At 49.3% G+C, this 20,836-nt stretch overlaps 1 protein-coding gene across 3 annotated transcripts in view; it reads right to left on the minus strand.

Moving 5' to 3' along the window:
• The window catches only part of LDLRAD3 (low density lipoprotein receptor class A domain containing 3), a 942,778-nt gene that overhangs the window by 420,723 nt on the left and 501,219 nt on the right, over positions 1-20,836 (minus strand). The window lies entirely within an intron of this gene.

A 20,836-nucleotide genomic window follows, 5' to 3' on the forward strand; every position in this document is an offset into this window, starting at 1 on the left:
TGCCATGGGGCCCTCTATTTAATGCCAAGCTTCCAGTCATACACCCTTTTTGTTACTCTTTAAAAGTTTCTGCAGCCTGGAAAAGATTCATTCTAAAATGGCACATCACAGGAGTACATTTGAAGGTTCACTTTGCGGAATAACTTGCATATTTACATGCAGTATAATGATATCTTTCAAGGTGCCACCCCTGATTTCTTTCATCTTTTATAATGTATGATACCACTCCTTTAACACTTTATTTGCCAATTATATTTTGATACATAAATAAAGTGCTTGACACTGTAATCCTAGGCTCTTGTCGAGTGACTTTCACTTCCTCTTCTCCATTCCTTCTTTCCCACTGTGGGTCCCCGCATTTACCTTTTAGTAGACAGCCAGTGGTTGGCTCTGTCATCTCTGCCAGTTGGCTTGACAATCCCTGATTACATCCCTAGGGTTTGCAGACAGTGCCTAAAAAGCACAACCTGACAATTGTAGTCACCAAACTTCAAGAACTTCCCGAGCACATGTCAGGGCCATCACACAACCATGGTTTCAATAATTCCAATACTTCCCTCTATTGTACTGCAAACTGCTATTACTGAACATTCGTGTAGCTTAAGGTCAACCTTTATGCAGCAAATCTTTGTTAGATATTTTGTTGTAAAGCTGTGGACAAAAGAAAGATGTCCCAATATTGTATCTGCCCAATATTCTTGATCAATTTTATTCTCAAAAAAGCGTCATGCAGTTTGCACAAAGAAATCACTACAATTCATAAAGGTGATGTAAGCTCTTTAATTCAACTGTTTGTTGGCTTTTTGTTGCTCTCCAATAATGATTTTAGTATTGGTTTTCCCACAACGTTATGTTAACGATGCAATCCAAATTATATATCATTAGTTGTATCATATATGTTCCAGTTTGATAGCTGGTTAATTGTATCCAATTTATTCCAGTTTGATAGCTGGGTCAGATCTTAACTTTTATGCTCACTGTGTTAAAAAAAATTGTACACATGTTGTAATAATATTGATCTTAACCTCAATTGCCACTGTGTCTCCAGTGGGTCATCAGGCGATTTATATTAGTCTCTAGTTTTAAGTGTCTTTATAGTCTGGTGTCTAATAAGTCTTGTTGCTGAGATGATTGTCTCTTCTGAGTGACTTCTTGTTGTGGGGAATCATCTGGGTTTGTTGTATTTTCTAGGATTCAATTGTCCTCGAGTCGTTGCCATGGCTTGTGCGGATCGACGTTTCAACTCGAGGACAATTGAATACACCAAACCCAGATGATTCCCCACAACAAGAAGTCACTCAAGCATTGAATCTTTTTAACAGAGGAGCAATAACCATTTTAAAGAGGTTTGGGGGTCATTCCTTCTAAGAGATGTTACAAAATTCTGTTATTGTTTGGACTACTGTGGCTATGTAATCCATGACCAGTTTGCCTGAAAATGGGTCGCAATGTACGGCAGGGACACTTAATTTATTTGTGGTTTTGAAATGGTTCTCAATGCTTAAGTCAATCTTCTGAAATGTGGGGATTGGGCGAGGGTGGTTGTGGTTACATTATTTGATGTTTCTAATATACCTTTTTTTTATTGCCATTTTTAAGAAACATCAACAGTACCAACCAAGAAAAAACAAAATAAGTTTGCCCATGCTTTGCATTTTTTTTCAAAACTTTATTTAAGTTCAGCGCAGGATGTTAACACAGCATACAGTTAAACAGACAGTGTTTACTCAGAGTAGTACATGATGTTCATAGGCACAATCAGTGTTTCACTTTTCAGCATTGCAATTGCGAAGTATCACAGTTAACAACCGAGCCAGTCCTTGGATAAATAGTGACTTAATCCTGTACGACCATTGCTAGTTTGCAGGACAATACTCCTGATGGTTTGGGTTGGTTGCTGATTTGTTGGGGGTTTGCTGGCTTATTGTAAATCTTGAACACTTCTTTATCTTTGCTGTGGGCATTTGAAATGCAGTTTTGGTAAAAAGAAAAGGAACAAGTTACTTACCTGTAACTGTTGTTCTCCAGCATGGGTCTGGCATGGATTCACATGCTCATGAATATTCCCCGTCGTCAGGCTGGGAATCCTCGGTAAAGAAAAAATTCAGTATCAGTTTCGTTTCTGATCTGTCTTTCGTAGTAGTAACCAATCACTGATCTCAGCGTCATACTGACCACAGCCAATGACTGCCATCTCCCTAAGCCCCGCCTCTGGCAGCCATCTTCAGATTTGGTAGCACGGGAAGTGGCAGTATGACCAAGTGAAGAGCCGCAGAGGGGTAGGCGGGAGGGTTCGCATGTGAATCTATGCCAGACCCATGCTGGAGAACAACAGTTACAGGTAAGTAACTTGTTCCTTCTCCAGCATGGGGTCTGGCATGGATTCACATGCTCATGAATATAAGAATACATAGCAGTACACACATGCACAACCACGGGTGGTGGCAAAGGCTCAACATTAAGCAATACAACAACTCAACATTAAGCATCTCTTACCTCCTCACCAGGCTCACCTTAAGCGAACAGGTTGCGCAGCACTGCTTGGCCGACCCTGGACTCCTCCCTGGAATCCCGATCGACGCAGTAGAATTTCGTGAAGGTGTGCGTCGACCTCCACGTAGCAGCCCTGCAGATGTCCAGCAGGGGCACACCAGATAGGAACGCCGTAGTAGCAGCGATCGCTCTGGTCGAATGGGCTCTCCAACGGCCTGGCAGCGGTCGGTTAGCCAACCGGTGGCAGTGCATGATGCAGCCGGAGAGCCATCTGGAAATAGAAGACTTCGAGAGAGCCTTCCCTTGATTCACAGGTCCAAAGTTCACAAACAGCTGTGACGTCCTCTGAAAACTCTTCGTGCGTTCCACGTAGAACTTCAGCGCTCTAGCCACATCCAGCGAGTGCAAAGTCCTCTCGGCCGGCGACGAAGGAGATGGGAAGAAAACAGGTAACACCAGGGGCTTGTTAAGATGGAAGTCCGACGGCACCTTGGGCATAAAGGAGGGGTGCGTCCTAAGCACCACCCTCGAGGCATGGAAAGTCAAGTACGGTGCTTTGCAGGATAGGGCCTGGATCTCTCCCACTCGTCGTGCGGAGGTAATGGCCACCAGGAATGCAGTCTTCCACGTCACAAACTTCATCGGTGCGGAGTGCATCGGCTGGAATGGGGGCCCCATGAGCCTAGTCAGCACCACGTTAAGTTCCCACGCCGGGGCCGGGGCCTTCACCGGCGGGAACGACCGGAACAGTACTTTCATAAACTCTTTCACCAGTCGATGGGACCACAGGGACGTCCGCCCTGTGGTTCTGGTATATCTGGAGATTGCCGCCAGATGAATCTTAATGGAGGCATGGGCTAGCCCAGCCTTTGCCAGCGATAGCAGGTACGGCAGCACTTGAGGGGCTGTAATCCGTAGGGGGTTGATCTTCTGTGCTCGGCACCAGATAGAGAACCTCTTCCACTTGTGACTGTAGCATTTGAGAGTCGAGAACACCCTGGCCTTTGCAAGAACCTCTCTGCAGTCGGCCGGTATATCGTACCCTCCAAACTCTAGCGCTGCAGGAGCCAAGCCTGCAGGTTCAGCGACGCCGGGTCGTGGTGGAAGATGGCGCCTCCTTCTCTGGAGAGAAGATCCGCGTCCGCCGACAGCTTGATGGATGGGGACGTTGACAAGACCAGAAGGTCCGGGAACCAGATCTGCCTCGGCCACGCCGGTGCGACGAGGATCATCCTGCACCGGGACCTCTTGAGCTGGTTGATGAGTCGAAGCAGCAACGGCAACGGAGGGAACGCATACAGGTATAGGCCGTCCCAGGGGAACGAGAACGCATCGCCCATGCTTCTCGGCTGGGGAAACCTGCTGGCGAACCTCTGGCACTTCGAGTTCGTCGCTGTTGCGAACAGGTCGATTTGGGGTTTGCCCCATCGTCGGAAGAGTTGATCCACCTGATCCTGGCGCAGCTCCCACTCGTGACACGCGCGCCGCTCCCTGCTGAGCGAGTCGGCGATGGTGTTTCTTTCTCCTGCCAGGTGGAAGGGAACCAGGAACATCCCCTGGGCGACCGCCCAGTGCCACAGATCCTGTGCCTCCTTGGATAGGGCTGGGGATCTGGTACCTCCCTGCTTCCGTATGTAAAACATTGTCGTGGTGTTGTCCGTGAAGATCCGCACCACCTTGCCCTTGAGCGACGGGAGGAACGATTTGAGAGCCCAGAACACGGCTCGGAGTTCCAGGATGTTGATGTGCAGGAGCTTCTCCTCCGGGAGCCAGAGGCCTCTTGCGTGGAGATCACCGCTGTGGGCGCCCCAACCTTCCAGGGAAGCGTCCGTCATCACCGTCTCCTGGTACGCCGGCGTCTGAAAGTCCTTGCCCGCCGTGAGGTGCGCTCAAATGCCCCACCACTGAATCGCCCGGCGGAACACCTCGTTGAGGGGGACCGTGTCTTCGAAGGTGCCGTCGCCTGCATCCAACGGGCGTCGAGAAATTCTTGAAGAGGGCGCATCCGTAGTCTGCATAGGCGCACCAGGTAGATGCAAGAGGACATCATCCCCAGGAGGGACTTGATGGACCTCACCCTGGCCACGTCCGTGGCTAGCAGGCGCTGCACGTCTTCGTCTGTTCTTCCGACGGTGCCGTCAGGCGCCTCACTGTATCGAGCTTCGCTCCCAGAAACAGGGCCACCTGCGACGGTACCAGGTGGGGCTTTGGGTAATTTATGGCGAATCCCAGGTCTGTGAGTAGCTGGACGGTCCTCGCAGTGTGTTCGACGGCGAGTTCCCTCGTCCTTGCGCGGATGAGCCAGTCGTCCAGGTAGGGGTAGACGTGAATCCCCTGCAGGCGCAGCCGCGCCGCCACAGGTGCTAGGCACTTGGTAAAGACCCTGGGGGCCGACTTGAATCCGAACGGCAGTGTTCTTAATTGGTAGTGGCGTCCCTGGACGACGAACCTGAGGAACTTTCAGTGACTTCTAGGATGGGAACGTGGAAGTATGCATCCTCCAGGTCCAGCGACGATAGAAAGTCGCCTTCCTCCAGCTGTCCCAGCACGTGCTGGAGGGTGACCATCCTGAACTTTTGTGACCTGATGTATTTGTTCAAACGACGAAGGTCCAGGATGGGGCGCCAGCCGCCTTTCTTCTTCCTGACGAGAAAGTACCTTGAGTACACCCCGGAGCCCCGGAGTCTCTTTGGGACGGGCTCGATGGCGCCTTTCCTGAACATCGCCCGTACTTCCAACAGCAGTTGCGGGACGTGATTTTCCTTCCTGGCCACAGGTGGAACGTGAGGGCACTTCTTCAGGAATTCGATAGAGTGTCCTCTTGCCAGGGTATCCAGCACCCAACGATCGGTGGAGATGGACTTCCACACGCCGACGAACTTCGTCAGCCGGCCTCCCACCGGGGTGCTTCGGTGGGGGCCCGAGGCCACGGCCGGTTCAGTCCTGCTTGGAGGTGGAGGCCTTGCCGCCCTGGCCACCTTGCCGACGGCGGCGAGGCGCTCCCTGCTTGCCGCAACCCTGTAGGCCTCCTGAGACGAGGAGCGTGCCGCCTGGCGGTAGGACGACGAGCCACCGCTGGATCCCTTGGAGGCCCCCTGTCTTCCTCCGGAGCTCCGAAAGGGCCGTCGTTGCTGAAGGGCTCCTAGGGCGCGGGCCGTCTCCGTGTCCGTCTTTATGGCTTGGAGGGATTCGTCCACCGCCTTCCCGAACAAGTTGCTGCCGTCGAACGGCTTGTCCAAAACCCTGGTCTGGACGTCCTGACGGAAGTCGGTCGCCCGGAGCCAACCCCGTCGCGGTAGGCAAACTCCGTTGCCCAGCTGGCGGAACCCGGTATCGGCAATATCGGTTGCCACCGTTATGGCGTGGTCCGACGCCACCTCGCCTTCTTGAAGTATTTCCAGGGCCTCGGACCTCTTGTCGTCCGGTAGGAAGTCCAATATGGGGGCCAGCTTAAACCAGAGCTCCCTGTCGTAACGGGCCACGATCGCCAGGGCGTTGGCCGCTTTGATCGTCGTCGCCGCTGACGAAATGACCCGTCGCCCCATGGCGTCCAACTTCTTTCCCTCGCCGTCCAGAGGGGAATTCGACGTTGAGGCTCCTGACCCCGCCACTTTCTTCTTCGCCGCCGCCGAGACGACCGAGTCTGGCGTTGGCTGGGCCCTGAGGCACAGGGGAGCGGTCTCGGGGACCCGGTACTTCTTCTCGTACCGGTCCCGTTTGGCTGGTGCCGTGGAGGGGTTCTTGAGTACCGACAGGCCCTCCTCCCAGATGTCATCGGTTAGAGGCACTGCGATGACAGTCTTCCTCTTGGCCTCCCGGTGCTGATAGAGGACACCTTCCTTTTTCTGCTCCTCCGGGCAGAGCTGGAACAATTCGGACGCCCTGGCGATCATGGCGTGGAATGAGCCAATCTCGTCGGGCGGAGATGCCCGTGCGACGGGAGACCCGTTCCGTCGTCGTCGCCCTCAGAACCCGTCGTCGAGCCCACCGCACCGTCATCTCCCGACTCGTGGGAGGATGAGGAGGGAACTGCAGGCCTTATGGGGGCGAGCGGAGGAGAGGGTTGGGTCCTCCGTCGTTTGTTCTGAGGACTTCCCGACGGGCCAGGTTGCGGGTCCTCTGGCCTGAGCCGTGGTAATCTCGTCCTTATCTCAGAGCATAAGGACTGGATCTCAAACAAAATGGCCGCCGAGCTATCCTGAGGCCTAGGCTCCGGCTGCGCCGGAAGGGAAGGCTGCTCTTCCTCGCCATCGTCGTCTTCCTCGGTTATTTCCCGAGGATCTTCCTTGCGGGACCGAACCTTCTCGAATTGTACTTCAAGATTCCTCGCGACCTCGGTCAGTTCCCCCTCCGAGGCTGACTCCGAGCTCGAGGAGGCTACCGTGCCCCCCCCCCTTTTTCCATCATGGGGGCCATGACGATGTGCTGATTCCCTCCTTGGCGGCAGGGAAACTCTAGTCCCGAAGGCAGTCTCTGCTGGCGGGGTCTCTGCCGGCTTGGCCAGAGTCGCCGCGATCGCCTCGATAGAGGCCTTTGCCTGCTGGGTAGGGGCCTTCACCACCTTAGGTGCGTCCTGGGCCTTCTCCTTAGGGGGAGGGGCGACGCCTCGCTCCCCCTCTCCCGAGATCGGACGGGGCTTCTCCCGAAGCTTACCCGGTGTCTCGGACTTCCTCTTCCCCGAACCGGAGTGCTGGCTCGTGGTTGACGGTGCCGGGGAAGGTGCGCCCTGCCTGGCGACCGAAGAGCCCGACCTTTCGGCGCTCCCGGAGCCAGCGGACTCGCAGCGCTTGGCCTGGTGTTGGGCCCCCGTCGCCGGGGTGCCCGCACAGGACTTAGAAGCCCGCTCGGACCCTTTCTTCTTCTTCTCACCCGTTGAGCCCTTCTCCAACCAGCTGGCGAGACGGGATCGACGGTCCCTCATGGTCCGCTCTGACAAGTTCTTGCAGAACTGGCAGTCCTTCTCTACATGAGTCTTGTCCCCATGAAGACAGTTGAGGCATCGCGAATGTTCGTCCTCCTTAAACACATTCTGCAGCCCGCATCCAGGGCAGCTGCGAAACAGGTGGGTCCGGGTGACAAACTCGCGTCCTGGGCCATCTCGAAGTAGGCCGCGAATCTTCTGGAATCCTCCAAGAGGTTGATTCGACGAAATCTTCACCCTTGAGGGGCGTAGGAAAATCCTGCAACGGGTACCCATTAACGGGAGTAGAAACGGTGGAGCTTGAGGCTCGATTAACCGAAAAATGTGAAAATTCACCTGAAAAAGCGCAAAACATGCAGCAAAAGCTCGAGAGCTAAGCATGAGGACTCCCAACACTTGAACGTGCGGTAAAAATCTGAAGATGGCTGCCAGAGGCGGGGCTTAGGTAGATGGCAGTCATTGGCTGTGGTCAGTATGACGCAGAGATCAGTGATTGGTTACTACTACGAAAGACAGATCACAAACGAAACTGATACTGATTTTTTCTTTACCGAGGATTCCCAGCCTGACGAAGGGGAATATTCAGGAGCATGTTAATCCATGCCAGACCCCATGCTGGAGAACAAGTGTTTCTTCCTTGCAGTGCATCTACAACAGCCTCGCTATTGATTTTGCAAGCCAATTTGTCATTTGGTTGTTTGGGTTTTCTCCATTTATGTTATAGGTTGCATTCCATCATTTTTGTGATGTACTCACACGTCGGTTGTTCCCAGTGCTTGAAGTGGAGTTTGAAATTGGGAGGAGGGGGTTAGGGAGGGTCGAGAGAGGACTCAAACATGGGGTATGGCAGAAATATTGGGCATGGCCTAAACAGTGATGGGTATGGCCTAAAGGAGGTGGCATCTGACCCAAACAATATACCATAAGACCCTTCAAACATGTACTTTGGGTCACTCAACATGGTCTCAGATGGTATCATTTGCATCCAGTATGTATATAGTAAATTAAATTGTCAGGGGTTTGTAAATGAATCACACTCTCACGTAACATGACAAATATTACTTATCAGTAATCGTGTTTCTGTAGGGTGTATCTGCTTAGAATCACATGCTTTGCATAGGCTGCCACCTAGTGGTTGGTGCAGAATATTATATACCATTTCTTTGAATTTTAAAACTTGGCATCGACACCTGTAACACTATTCCTACTCTACATGTATGGGCACTCATGATCCTTCATGCGCCCACCTCCTAAGATTGTTTTTAACATATAAACAATTCAGTCAGTAGATTAAATCACACTCAACCTATAGAAAAATCCCCCCTGATGAAGGGGAATAGGACAAATAGCACCAATGTGACCTCCCGGAGATTTGCATACAATCGAATTGCATTTTGGGAACATAAGGATGACCACAAAACTTTATATTTGAAATATGTGTGAGTGATTCAAACACGAAAACCTTATGAACGTGTAAAGCACAAAGGGCTCTCTGCTTCATTCGTGTGCCACAACACTCACCCTAAATGAAAAATGTTTGCAAACCACAAGCCATATATACTCACTTGTAAAGTGTCTGCTTATGGATGTGAGGTTTGAGATGTTCTGCTTGAGCTGAGGACAATGTCTCATTTTCCCCAAATGCCTCCTCCCTCACCACGAGTCTCCAGAAGCACCCTATCAGAATAAGGATGCAAGCACCAGAGAAATGTTCATTAGCAACCTTACTTTTGCCAGAGGGAGCTCATGCAGTACCCTGGCTTGGGAGTAGTTTGTTGAGACTGCTGTGGCAGCACCTCGGCTAGCCCCAGCCCACGTTAAGCCCTGGTTGTACCCACTCACATAACAACAAACTCAATGCTAGTCATTTTATCGACCTCAGTAGTGTGGATGGCTGAATTAAACTACAACGATTTCGAACCTGCGACCAGGTAAGACACAGGTTCCTGTAATTGGATACAATAGTCCTGAGCCAAAAACCCACTAGCTGAATGCACCTGCCAGCCAGCTGTGAGATTGTTGCTGTTCTGACGTTGTTGCGGAAAAGCTGGTTGCAGAAATATGAATACACACACAATTAGTCTGGGGCATAAAGCCGTCCTTCTTTTCATATACTTTCTTAAGGAAACATGTCATACTTTATTTGATGTAATAGTGCAGGGAGTGTGCCCTGTACTTTGGGCAGCACTGTGCTGTTTCTCCAAGTCATCTCAAACCTCCTCCTAAAACAACAAATCCCTTGTAAGTCCCAACCTGTCTGCACAGGAGGGATATTTGCATATGAAGACAAATTAGTTAATTTGGACAGAGCATTTCAATTTGACTGCTTGCAGAGCAGCCTTGTTCTTGAAAGCCACCTTAACCAGGAAGTGTCTTCAGGGTCATCCACTTATCCCTGTTATAGAATGGGCAGTTCGTGGCCCCATTTTCATGACCGTTCAGTGATGATCTTTGGGCAGACTGGTGTTTACATTGTTGGCTTACAGCTCGAAAGATTCCCTCCCAACTCCTCAGTGCCATGAGGTGGTCGTATTGTGGCATGAAGTGCTATACACAACACTAACATCGTCTACTTAACATCTAGGACTAGACATAACACATTTACTTTATCCGTTCCGTCCATCCGAATCCCCTGCCTTTTGTTAGCAACATTCACTTCTCTCACATTTTACTCTTGGATTAGGCCGCCTGAGTTGGCTTGGTAGTCCCAAAATCATTATTCGAGGTATAACCTGCAGTACCATAAATAGACATGGCAATTATTTAAAGCCTAAGTATCTACCAGGATTGCGCCTGAGCATGCTCTCGGCCCCTTCCGCACCCAACACTACTCAATCGCTGTCCTAGAATTCACTAAAACTGCCTTGAAATACGGGCACATATATTAACTCAACACACACTCCTCGGTGTCACCTCTCTCCAGAGAGCAGAGTATATATCATGGACGGACATGCAGACACACTAATACAAGTGTTTAGCCTTTATAGCTCCCTCCACGTGCCTGCAAACTTTGCCGCTTTCCCTCCCTTTTACTTCACCCTTACTCATGCTATTGTTCCCAGCGGCCAAAAGCCTGGTTACGCCGGCAAAGGGCACCATACGCCGCGGACAAACCTTCAGCACATTGAAACTTAAGGGTGGTGATTTATTCTTCTTTTATTATTTATCGTGCAAACGGTTTATAAGCAAACCTTACGCACAAAGTATTAATGCAGCACAATCATATTCTAAAAGAAAAGAATGATCATAACCAATACATAATGCTCAACCTACAGAATATGCAGTGTACACAACTGCATACAATCACTTCTTCTGGTTAGTTATATACTAGTAAAATACATATAGATCATTCAATATCTGAAATATCTCAAATTCATTCATCTCCATATACACTGCTGTATACATAGACTTCTTTTAGTCGTTTCACTATACATATCTAAAAGTCACAGTTGCATCATATCAGTTCTAGACTGGGGGAATTTATTTAGTGCATTCCATGACTAAATCTTGTGCAGCCTCCCATAGAACAGTACCTTGTAGTGGCCCAAATAAAAATAGAAATAGATCTATACAATAGGTCAACAAGTGCCCCACTTAGACAAAACTGTGAATGTTAGCATGCTAAAGGTCAGGTAACCCACTAACCAATATAACTCAAACTCTGCATACTTATCTCACTCAAAAAAACTCACACAACCATCTCTCGCACAACAAGCTGCACGCACTTCACAACACTGCAACAACACATAAGCCGGAGCAACAGCACACGGGGAATGACACCGATCCAATACCCGCACCAAAGCTCAGCATCTGGTGTATACCGAGTTTAAGCTGCCAACAGAACACCACTCCTGTCACTATCCTACTCCCTTTTCACCTTACTAACCCATCCCACCTTATCGTTTACAGATCCGCCAGAGCGCCTGAGGACCAATTCCGTTGGTGACGGTGCGCGGTACAAATACCTTTAACATTTAACATTTATACATATTATAATGTATTATAAATCAAGTTATTCACATGACCCTTAGTTAATCAAGTTGCCTTAAGGGGATTGAGGATCTCCTGTATGCATCTGATAGCTGCCATTATTAGGGATATTTGCCCCCCTGCAAGGATCACATTCCAGAAGTGCACTTGTGCCTATAACCTCCTTTCCCAGAGAAATCCACCAAAATGTTTTAGCCTTAGAGGGAGAGTCTTCTGCCAATCCGTTAGATGTTCCGATGTCTCCATTGCTCCACCCTCGAAGCAAAACCTACACATCCTTTTATCTCTACGAGTACCCAGTCTAGCCCCTTCCACATCCAAGGTAGGTAAGGGGTTGAATTCTCAGTCTTACCTCCATTTGGGACACAGAAATGTTTTAATATAACAGTCAACTTGCTAGCAAGCCTTCTTTTCGGATCATATTACGATATAAAGAATATTTGGTAATGTTATCTCGTGTTTTGTTCCAATCCTGTTCACAAGGGCTTTCTATAGTTTATGGGGTGCCAGCAACAAGTTTTCACTTGATCCGTCGATGTGATTCAGAGGTAATTCACATTCTTTCACCCAGTTTGTTAAGTGAGTGAAGATTGTGTTGATCATCAGCCCATTCAATTTGGTGAACAGTGATTTTTTGGGGGGGTCCAAGATTTTCCATTATATGGCTTATGTTCTCCACTTAATCAAGATTGCCAATGAGAGATTGCCAAATTCGTGTGTCATAATGGAAACTGGCACACCATTTTCTGTATCACAGAGCAGGGCCAGGATTACCTTTGCTCAATAGTACCTTACCATTGGAAGAAGGGAGTAGCGGCCGTATTTCGAGTTTAGCCTTCTCATCTGTGCAGCGTAGATGCCACATTTTATTTTTAGTTTGTCAAGCTGCACGGTTAACTGTGGGTGTTTATATATAGAAAATCCTAATTATGTGTATTGGTTTACTATATCCATCGTTTGCCCATTGATCTTCCAATGGTAACATGACTTCTTTTTGTTGGTAAAAATAATGATTTTAGATTGTTGGATGTTAATTGCCAGTTCCTGCTTCATCATGTAGGTTGCCAAGGTATCCAAACTAGGCTGAACCCCTCTAGGGGACGAGTGTGGGTTAGATAATGCACAGCCAGTAAACCCATGCATGGAGGAAAAGTCTCCGACCTGTCTAAAGTGATCCCCCACATCAGACAGATACAGATCAAAAGGTATGGGGGCCAACACACAACCCTGCAATGCCCCCTATAGGTGGTAACAGCTTTTGACATATATCCATTCCCATCAAACGCACTTTGACGTTCATGGCTGTATGGATGGCAATTAGAATTTCCAGAATGGGTTCCAGGATCTTCCAATTCTTTTATTTTTCCCAAAGCAAATGCTGACTGACCCTGTGGAACGCTGATGGGAGGTCAATAAACACAGTTCTAAGCGATCCATCTAGCCTTCAGCAATAAGGTCAAAAGGAATTAGTTAAGTTGGGTACCCAGGTAGAAGCCTGCCCCAAACTCATCTACCCTATCTGCCTCAAAAGTCCATAAATTGTAGGACTTATGTATGACAGAGGAAAAGATTTTAGTTCCGACATCCAATAATGCTATTGGGCGGTAATTAAGAGGTGACAGCATATAGCCCATCTTAAAAAATAGATATCAAGAAGAAGGTTTTCCAAGAGATCGGACGGTCTTTGTTTTAAGAATGGTTGGGAATAGTGTATACAAAATATCCGCCCATAGTTCACAGTCTCCCTTAAGGACAAAGATTGACAGACCATCGGCTTTCGATGGGTTAGCCTTGTGAATCAATAACTCTCCATCTCCCAAAGTACGTTGGTTGAGGGAGGCTCCCCCAACTTGGGGCCGTTGGTAATGCTGCTTAGGCCCTAGAGATAATTCATCCATGATTTTCAGCCCTCTGCCCATGTCGGCACGTGTTCCCCCTGATGCCTGCTGCTATCATCCCATTGCCAGATTCTGTGTTTGTTTCGCTTTTATTCAAATTTTTGCAATTTTTGGCACTTGTCCTCGCTCTCCCTGTCTCCCCTGGCCTTCTTCCTGGTTTCCTTCACCCTCCCACCTCCCATCCTGCCCCCGACCGCTGATTGGGCCTTGAGGCCAGCAGAAACCCCAAGAGGGGTTTGTCTGCTCGCCTTTCAGGCATTTTCAGCTGCCTGCCCAAGTCAATGAGGGTTCCCCCTAGTTCCCACTGCTATCATCCACCCTTTGCCAGATTTTGTGTTCATTTTGCATTTATTCGCATTTTCGCTGTTTTCAGCGCTTGTCCTTGCTTTCCCTGCCTCCCCTGGTGTTCTTCCTGTTCCCCTGCCCTATTCCCGTTTTCCTTCCCCCTCCCACCTCCCATCCCACCCCCAACAACTGATTGGACCTTGAGCCAGCAGGTAACCCCAAAAAGGGCTAGTCTGCTTGCAAGGAGCCTTCCAGGCATTTTCAGCTGCATGTCCAAGTCGGCGAGTGTTCCCCGTGGTGTCTCCTGCTATCATCCAGCCTTTGTCAGTCATTTTGCATTTATTTGCATTTTTGCCATTTTCGGAGCTTGACCTCGCTCTCCCTGCCTCCGCTAGCCCTCTTCCTGTTTTCCTTCCACTTCCTGCCTCACATCCAACCCCGACCGCTGATTGGGCCTTGTGACCCACTTACGATAACCTATCAGGACAGCCCCTACACGGACAGCCACCGGCTAAGGGCCACAAGGCAAAGGGAAGGTCCACTACCAACCAACCTGCTGCACTCTGTGTTTGCCTGTGTTCGCCTGGGAAGCTTGCCGCAGTCAACCAGCAGTGACTGACAAGGTCAGTGTGGTGTGGGCGGGGAGTACAGCCATTACTGCACTCCAGTAAACCCCCACCACTCGTATTAGCTAACATCATGTAGCCACATGCATTTAACCCATTTGTGTAAGTTAACTTTTTCTGGCATTTAGCCCATCTGCGTTAGTCATCGATATCTTGCAGTTATCCACTGTGTGAGTTAGCCTTATCTTCCATTCAGCCTATCGTTTAAGGTAGACACTTTTTGCATTTAACCTATGTGTGTAAGATAGCTTCACCTCGCTCTTAACCCATGAGTCTTAGTTGGCCAAATATTGCTTCTAACCCATTTGTGTAAGTTAGCTTTATCTTTCATTACCCCTCTGTGTTAGTCAGCCATATCTTGCACTTAGCTTTTTGAGTAGTTTAGCCTTCTCTTGCATTTAGCCCATTTTGCTTAAGGTAAACACATTTTGCATTTAGCCCATTTATGTTAGTTATCCTTATCTTGCGTTTAGCCCTTGTCTTTAAGTTAAACACTTTCTGCATTTAACCCATTAGTGAAAGTCAGCCTATCCTGCATTTAACCCACCTGCGTTAGTCACCCATATCTTGCATTTAGTCTATTCGCGATAGTTAGCCTTAACTTCATTTTTGCCCACCTGTATCAGTCAATGTTATTATTTGTTTGAGGTAGACACTTGTTGCATTTAGCCTATTCATGAAAGTTAGCCTCAACTCGCATTTAGCCCACCTGTCAGTCAGCCTTATCTTGCAGTAAGCCCATTGTCTAAGTTAGCCTTATCTTGCACTTAGCCTACATGTTTAAGGCAGACACTTGTTGCATTTAGCCTATTTGTGTAAAGTAGTCTTACCTTGTTTTCAGCCCATCACTGTTAGTCAGCCATATCTTGCACTTAGCCTACTTGTTTAAGGTAAACACTTGTTGCATTTAGCCTATTCGTGAAAGTTAGCCTTAACTTGCCTTAGCCCACCTCCGTCAGTCAGCCATATCTTGCAGTTAGCCCTTTTGTATAAGTTAGTCCTATTTGCCTTGACCACATCAGTGTAAGTCAGCCATATACTGCATTTGCCTATTTGGTTAAGTTAGCCATATCTTGCACTTAGCCTACATGTTTAAGGCAGACACTTGCTGTATTTAGCCTATTTGTGTAAAGTAGTCTTACCTTGTTTTCAGCCCATCACTGTTAGTCAGCCATATCTTGCACTTAGCCTACTTGTGAAAGTCAGCCTCATATCTTGCATTAATCAGTCATATCTTGCAGTTAGCCCTTTGTGTAAGTTAGCCTTATCTTGCATTTAGCCTATTTGTTTTAGGTAGACACTGGTTGCATTTAGCCTATTTGTGTAAGGTAAAATTACCCTGCTTTTTAGCAGATCAGTGTTAGCCGGCCTTATCTTGCAGTTAGCCTCTTTTGTGTAAATTACCCTTTGCATCCATATAGCCTGCTGGTCTAAGGCAGACTCTTTCTACATTTAGCCTGGTTGCGTAAATTAGCTTTATCTTGTATTGGCCTATTTGTTTAAGGTAGACAGTCACTGCATTCAACCGATTTGTGTAAAGTAGCCATACATTGCACTCAGGCTAATTCTGCAAGTTAGCCTTAATTTTGCATGCAACCCATTTGATCCTGAATCTAGTCACCTCTCCTGCACCTAACCTAGTATTCATCCATGCCAAACAATTCCAAGGCCATTGGAGTCCTCTGGTTCCTTGGGAACTAGAAGCCTACCCCTCCACCCCTTTCCCCACACCAGTCCCCCTCCCACCTCACACCTCAGATAGCCCCACCCTCTCCCCACACTGCGAGACCTCCTTCACTCTCCCCCTCCTCGCTTCCTAAGCGATCCCCTCCTTCTCTCAGCTCCATCCCAACACTGCCCACCCCCCCGCTCCCTGGTCATCCCCCAGGCCAAGCCATCACCCTCTCCTTGCAATGTCCACCCCTGCCCAACTACCTCATCTCTCACCCTGCCCAAACCCCTCTTCTCCTACACCCAACTTTCCCTTGCCCCAGTGCAGCTTGTGTAGCCTTGGCCAAAGCTTCCCCTTCAACTGACCCCACCCATCCTCACCCACACACCCCTGGCAGCCCCCCATGGCCCAAATGCAGAAGACCTTGCACCCACAGCCGCCTCCAGCCGCACTTCACCCCTCATCTTTCCCTGCGAACACTTTCCTCCCCTCTCTGCTACACACCTGGCCCCTCCCCCTTGCCCAACCCTGCCTATCCTCTCGTACTCTCCCCTCCTTCTGCATCCCCTCTTCTTACCGCATCCATGGCCCCTGCCACACCCGCAGCATCTCCCTCCTTATCCCCAACCCAGCTCAGCACGTTGCCCCCCTCCCCATCTCTTGCATCCTCATCAACGCTAGATCAGTCACCAGAAACAAACACATGGTTTTTACCTTATCTCCAACGAAAACCCTGACATCCTTTTCATCACTGAAACCTGGTTCTCTGGCGACCTCCTCCCCACTGCACACAAGGTCTTCCCCCAGGCTACTGCCTGATCACCCAAAACAGAGCCAACAGAGCAGGGGCATAGCCATCCTCCACCAACCTCACCTCAAACCCATACAGGTTGAGAAACAACCCTACAGCGATGACTGAGAATCCATGTTAGTATAATTCCTATCCTCTCCTTCTATCTCCCTAAGCTTCCGCCTCCTTTACAGACCACCGGGCTATGACAGAACCTTTGCAGGTTCCCTGAGTGACTTTGTATCAGCCATACTTCTTTTTCACTCAAATCTCACTGTTCTTGGTGATCTAAACATCTAGTTCGACACCCACTCCAGCCCCATGGCCCGTCATCTCATTGACAACATGGAAGCCCTTAATCTGATCCAACTCATTCCAGGCACCACCAACATTGCTGTGGTGTTCAGCTAATCCAAACTGATCTCCTCCACCCTCACCTGCCCCCTCATCTGGACTGACCCATCTGCTATCTTCTTCTCAGCCCTCACTCCTGTGAACCCTTGCTCTCCATGCCTCCTGCACCCTGCCGCCACCCCAGGGAACCCGCTATGGAAAAAGGTAACCATCTGCCCTGATCTTTCCTCTGTCCTACTCTCCTGCCTGCTCAATCTCCCCCTCCAGGGAGGTACCCCCTCTCCAGACCTTTTCGACCAATGGCTCTCAGATGCTCTGTCCCCCCAACACCCACAAAACCACCATCCAACAACCACACAGTTCCTTCCACCAGGTGGTTCAACCCTGACCTAAAATTCCTCAAAACCCTCAACCATTGCCTGGAACTACACTGACGGACCAACCCTTCTGTCCAAAACAAAGCCCCTCTGGCTAGGCAGACGAGAGCTTACAGATTTGAAATCAGGAAAGCCCAACATGCCTTCTACAACTCCTGCATCGCCAATGCAAAGAATTCATGCAAGGAATTCCACAAGATCAACTCTGAGTTCAAGATCCCCCTCTCCCCACCATCTCCCAGGCACTGAGTGAAATCCTCACTGTTACTTCAATACAGAAACTTTGCCATCCACGCTAAACTAGCAACCCTGTCTCCCCCTAAACCAGCACCCTTCCCTTACGCTGCCCCCAACTCGGACCCTTCTCAGCTCTTTCTCTGCAATCTCCCTTCCCCAGTTCTCAAAGTTTCTCTCCAATAGCTGCCCCTCTGGTTCCCAGGGAGACTAGTGCCCACCGGACCACCTCAAAAACATCCTCTCCTCCACTTGTGCAGGCAACCTCGCCAGATACAAAATCAACCACTCTCTAACAGCAGTTATCTTCCATCTTTAATACAAAGCCCCTCGCATCAAACCACTCCTAAAAAAGCCCTCTCTTGACCCACTCCTCTCCTCGAACTACCGCCCATTCTCCAACAGCCACTTCATAGCAAATTAATAGACTGCACTGCCTACTCCAAGTTCAGTCTCTTCACCCTGGCCCACAGCCTTCTTGACCCTGCTCAGTCTGGCTTCAGACCCCTCCCATGGAACTGAATCCTCCCTGGTCTCTATCTGGGATGATGTGCATTGCCCACCGTACAATCCACAAGAAAGGCCTGGAAGTCCTCCAAAACAAGTTCTTCGACTACCAACCCACCAGAAACCTCTGATTAGGCTCTGCACACTTTCCTGGTAGTCCTTCCTTTCAGTTTCTGCAGATCTTTGCACCCACATTACGGAATCTCCCGCCCCCTCACGCTCCATCTCATAGAGGATCACCTGACCTTGAGGAAAGCCCTCAACATGTGTCTGTTGCCCCCAACCTCATGACCCCCAACCTCCCCTGTGCCCACTCACCGCCTATCACACACCTGTTTCAGCCAGTGGTCCCCCCACCCTTCAACCCCTGCTTGCAACCTCCCCACACCAGCCCATCTCAGCTACCAAGCCCTTCTTTCCTTTCAACCGCCTTGTTCTGCCATCCAACCACCCTTGTGCAACGCCAAGCACACATGCAGGACTCAGATATTCACTCCAACAACTTGCACTTAGAACGAACCCTGACAGTGGGCCAATGATTGCACTCATATGGGCTTGGAGGGGGGTAATGCATCGCACTTAAAATGCACCTTGGGAAAATCACGATGATCATGCCGTATGAGGACAACCTGGCACCTCGGACCCCCTGCTCATGGATGGCACAGGAAGTAACTCTAAAGCACAGTATGGTGGGCCAGGCTAACGTGCGTAATCATGAAAAAGGGTCCTTGTTTTCACACTAGAAGGAACTAGGGATGACAATCTCTCTCCCTCTCTAAGAACCTCTAAGAGGGCGAGTATTATGCATTCATCAACCAATTAAATCACCTGTGAAATGCAGCAATGCTCCTTGTACAAAAACAGAACCCAGGAATTAGTCATTGTTGTTTGTAAAGCAAACCCATTTCTCCCCTCGCACACTGCACCATCACAACTTATGCCAAGGCACGGCTTCACTCCACACACCCTGCAGACACATACAACACAAACACTATTTCACATCAGCTCTATCATAAGAATGATGCGACTTTTAATGCCAAAAATGTGAACTGTAGCTTCCCACATAACTCTCTATCGCCTTAAACACAACCCTCTCCCCCTTTAGTCCATAGTATTCCTCTGCTGCGCCCATAAACTCTCCATTTAGCCTTGGGTGACTACTGTGGTCTTGGCCACACTCTCATAACTTTAATGGCCGAAATGCACACACACACGATAGCACCTCCAAAACTTTCCCAAACTTTCTGGGCTCTCCGAGGGCGATCAACCAAAAGCGCGTTGGGGCCATAATTATGGTGAAAGGTGCTAAAACAAATGACAAAACGAATTAATGAATTCATTCATTAATTTTTCTGGAATAGGATTTAACTGTTTACTTTCTTGGAAGCCTAGATCCTCGTTTAGAAGTTTCCAGAAGGTCTTTGAGTCATTAGTTGTGAGCGCTTTTAACATAGTTTACCCCCTCCGATTGAAACTACACGGTGTTGATTTGGCGCAGTACAAATGTTTAGTAACATGTAATGAAAATAAGACACAGAGGGAGAAAGACAGAGATTTATAGAACCAGGCATAAGGTCGATAGTAGTTCAAAAAGTAGTTGTAACTAGGATAGTCTTTTTATGCACCTGGGTTTGGACAGGATGGGTGAAAGACAACCAGACTTTCTGGCATGAGAATCAGTGACTTGCAACGTGCACCGAGATCTCTGCAGCAGACGCGTGAACCCACTGAGCGGTCTTAGTTTGGTAGCCCGACAAAGCACGCAGAAGGCCAGCGCCGAACGCGTGAGAACTGCTGAGCTGCTCACAGTGTGGGACGCAGAGGGCTGTGCTTGTCCCCTGTTCATTAGTGGTTTTGCCCAGGGTTGCCCTTTCTGGGAGCGGAGCTTGACAGGACTGGGTGACAGCCCCATAACTCACAGGAGGCCTCAGTGCTGAGCGTTAGGGCACCCTGGCCTGGCACCCGCCCCTGTGCAGCCCATACATCACGCCTACTGAAAGCACATTAATATCCCTGCCTGGCAGACCCCAGCCCTGCACACAGGGGAACAGGAGCTGCCTTTCAAAGGCAAGGGGGCTCCAACCCAGGAAACGGAGAAAGAATGCGCCCCCTCCCCTGACTGAGCCCATGAAAAGACAAGGCAGCTGAAAGGCAAGATTTCGGGGGTCACTAGCAACACACGGACCCCTGGCGGAAGATGGGAGGGGAGTGAATGGGAAGAGAGCACAGGAAAAAGGGTAGAACCAGGAGAGGGAGAGGCGGCAGAAAAGAAGGGGTGGCGGAAAGCACACAAGATAATGGGGGAGACTGTTAAGGGTGGGGGTCAACGGGGGGATGGGTGATTAGGCAGAGAGAATAGGAGTGGAAGAGTGCCACTTCGGGGCAATAGGGTACTACTAAGCCCTTCATATTTAATTAGTCGAGATATTGAGCTATGACAGGAATTGTTAGAGTGCATAGAAGCTGGAGGAACACGCCACGAAGCGCTACATAAAAAGCCGATGTTGCTGGTGTTATCTTTATTGAAAATTTTAGGAGAGAATCCAAGAGAGTCGCCAGGGATGGCGAGGAAGGCGGGATGGCGAGGAAGGAGGGATATGTGGAGTTCAACGGCAGGGTAGATAAGGTCGGGACCTTGTGATTTTGGAGAAAGAAGGAACATGGGCCTCATGAGGGAAAGGGACTTATG

This window comes from Ambystoma mexicanum, chromosome 11 (genome assembly GCF_040938575.1).
Source record: "Ambystoma mexicanum isolate Mex_15411 chromosome 11, UKY_AmexF1_1, whole genome shotgun sequence".
Classification (NCBI taxonomy): Eukaryota; Metazoa; Chordata; class Amphibia; order Caudata; family Ambystomatidae; genus Ambystoma; species Ambystoma mexicanum.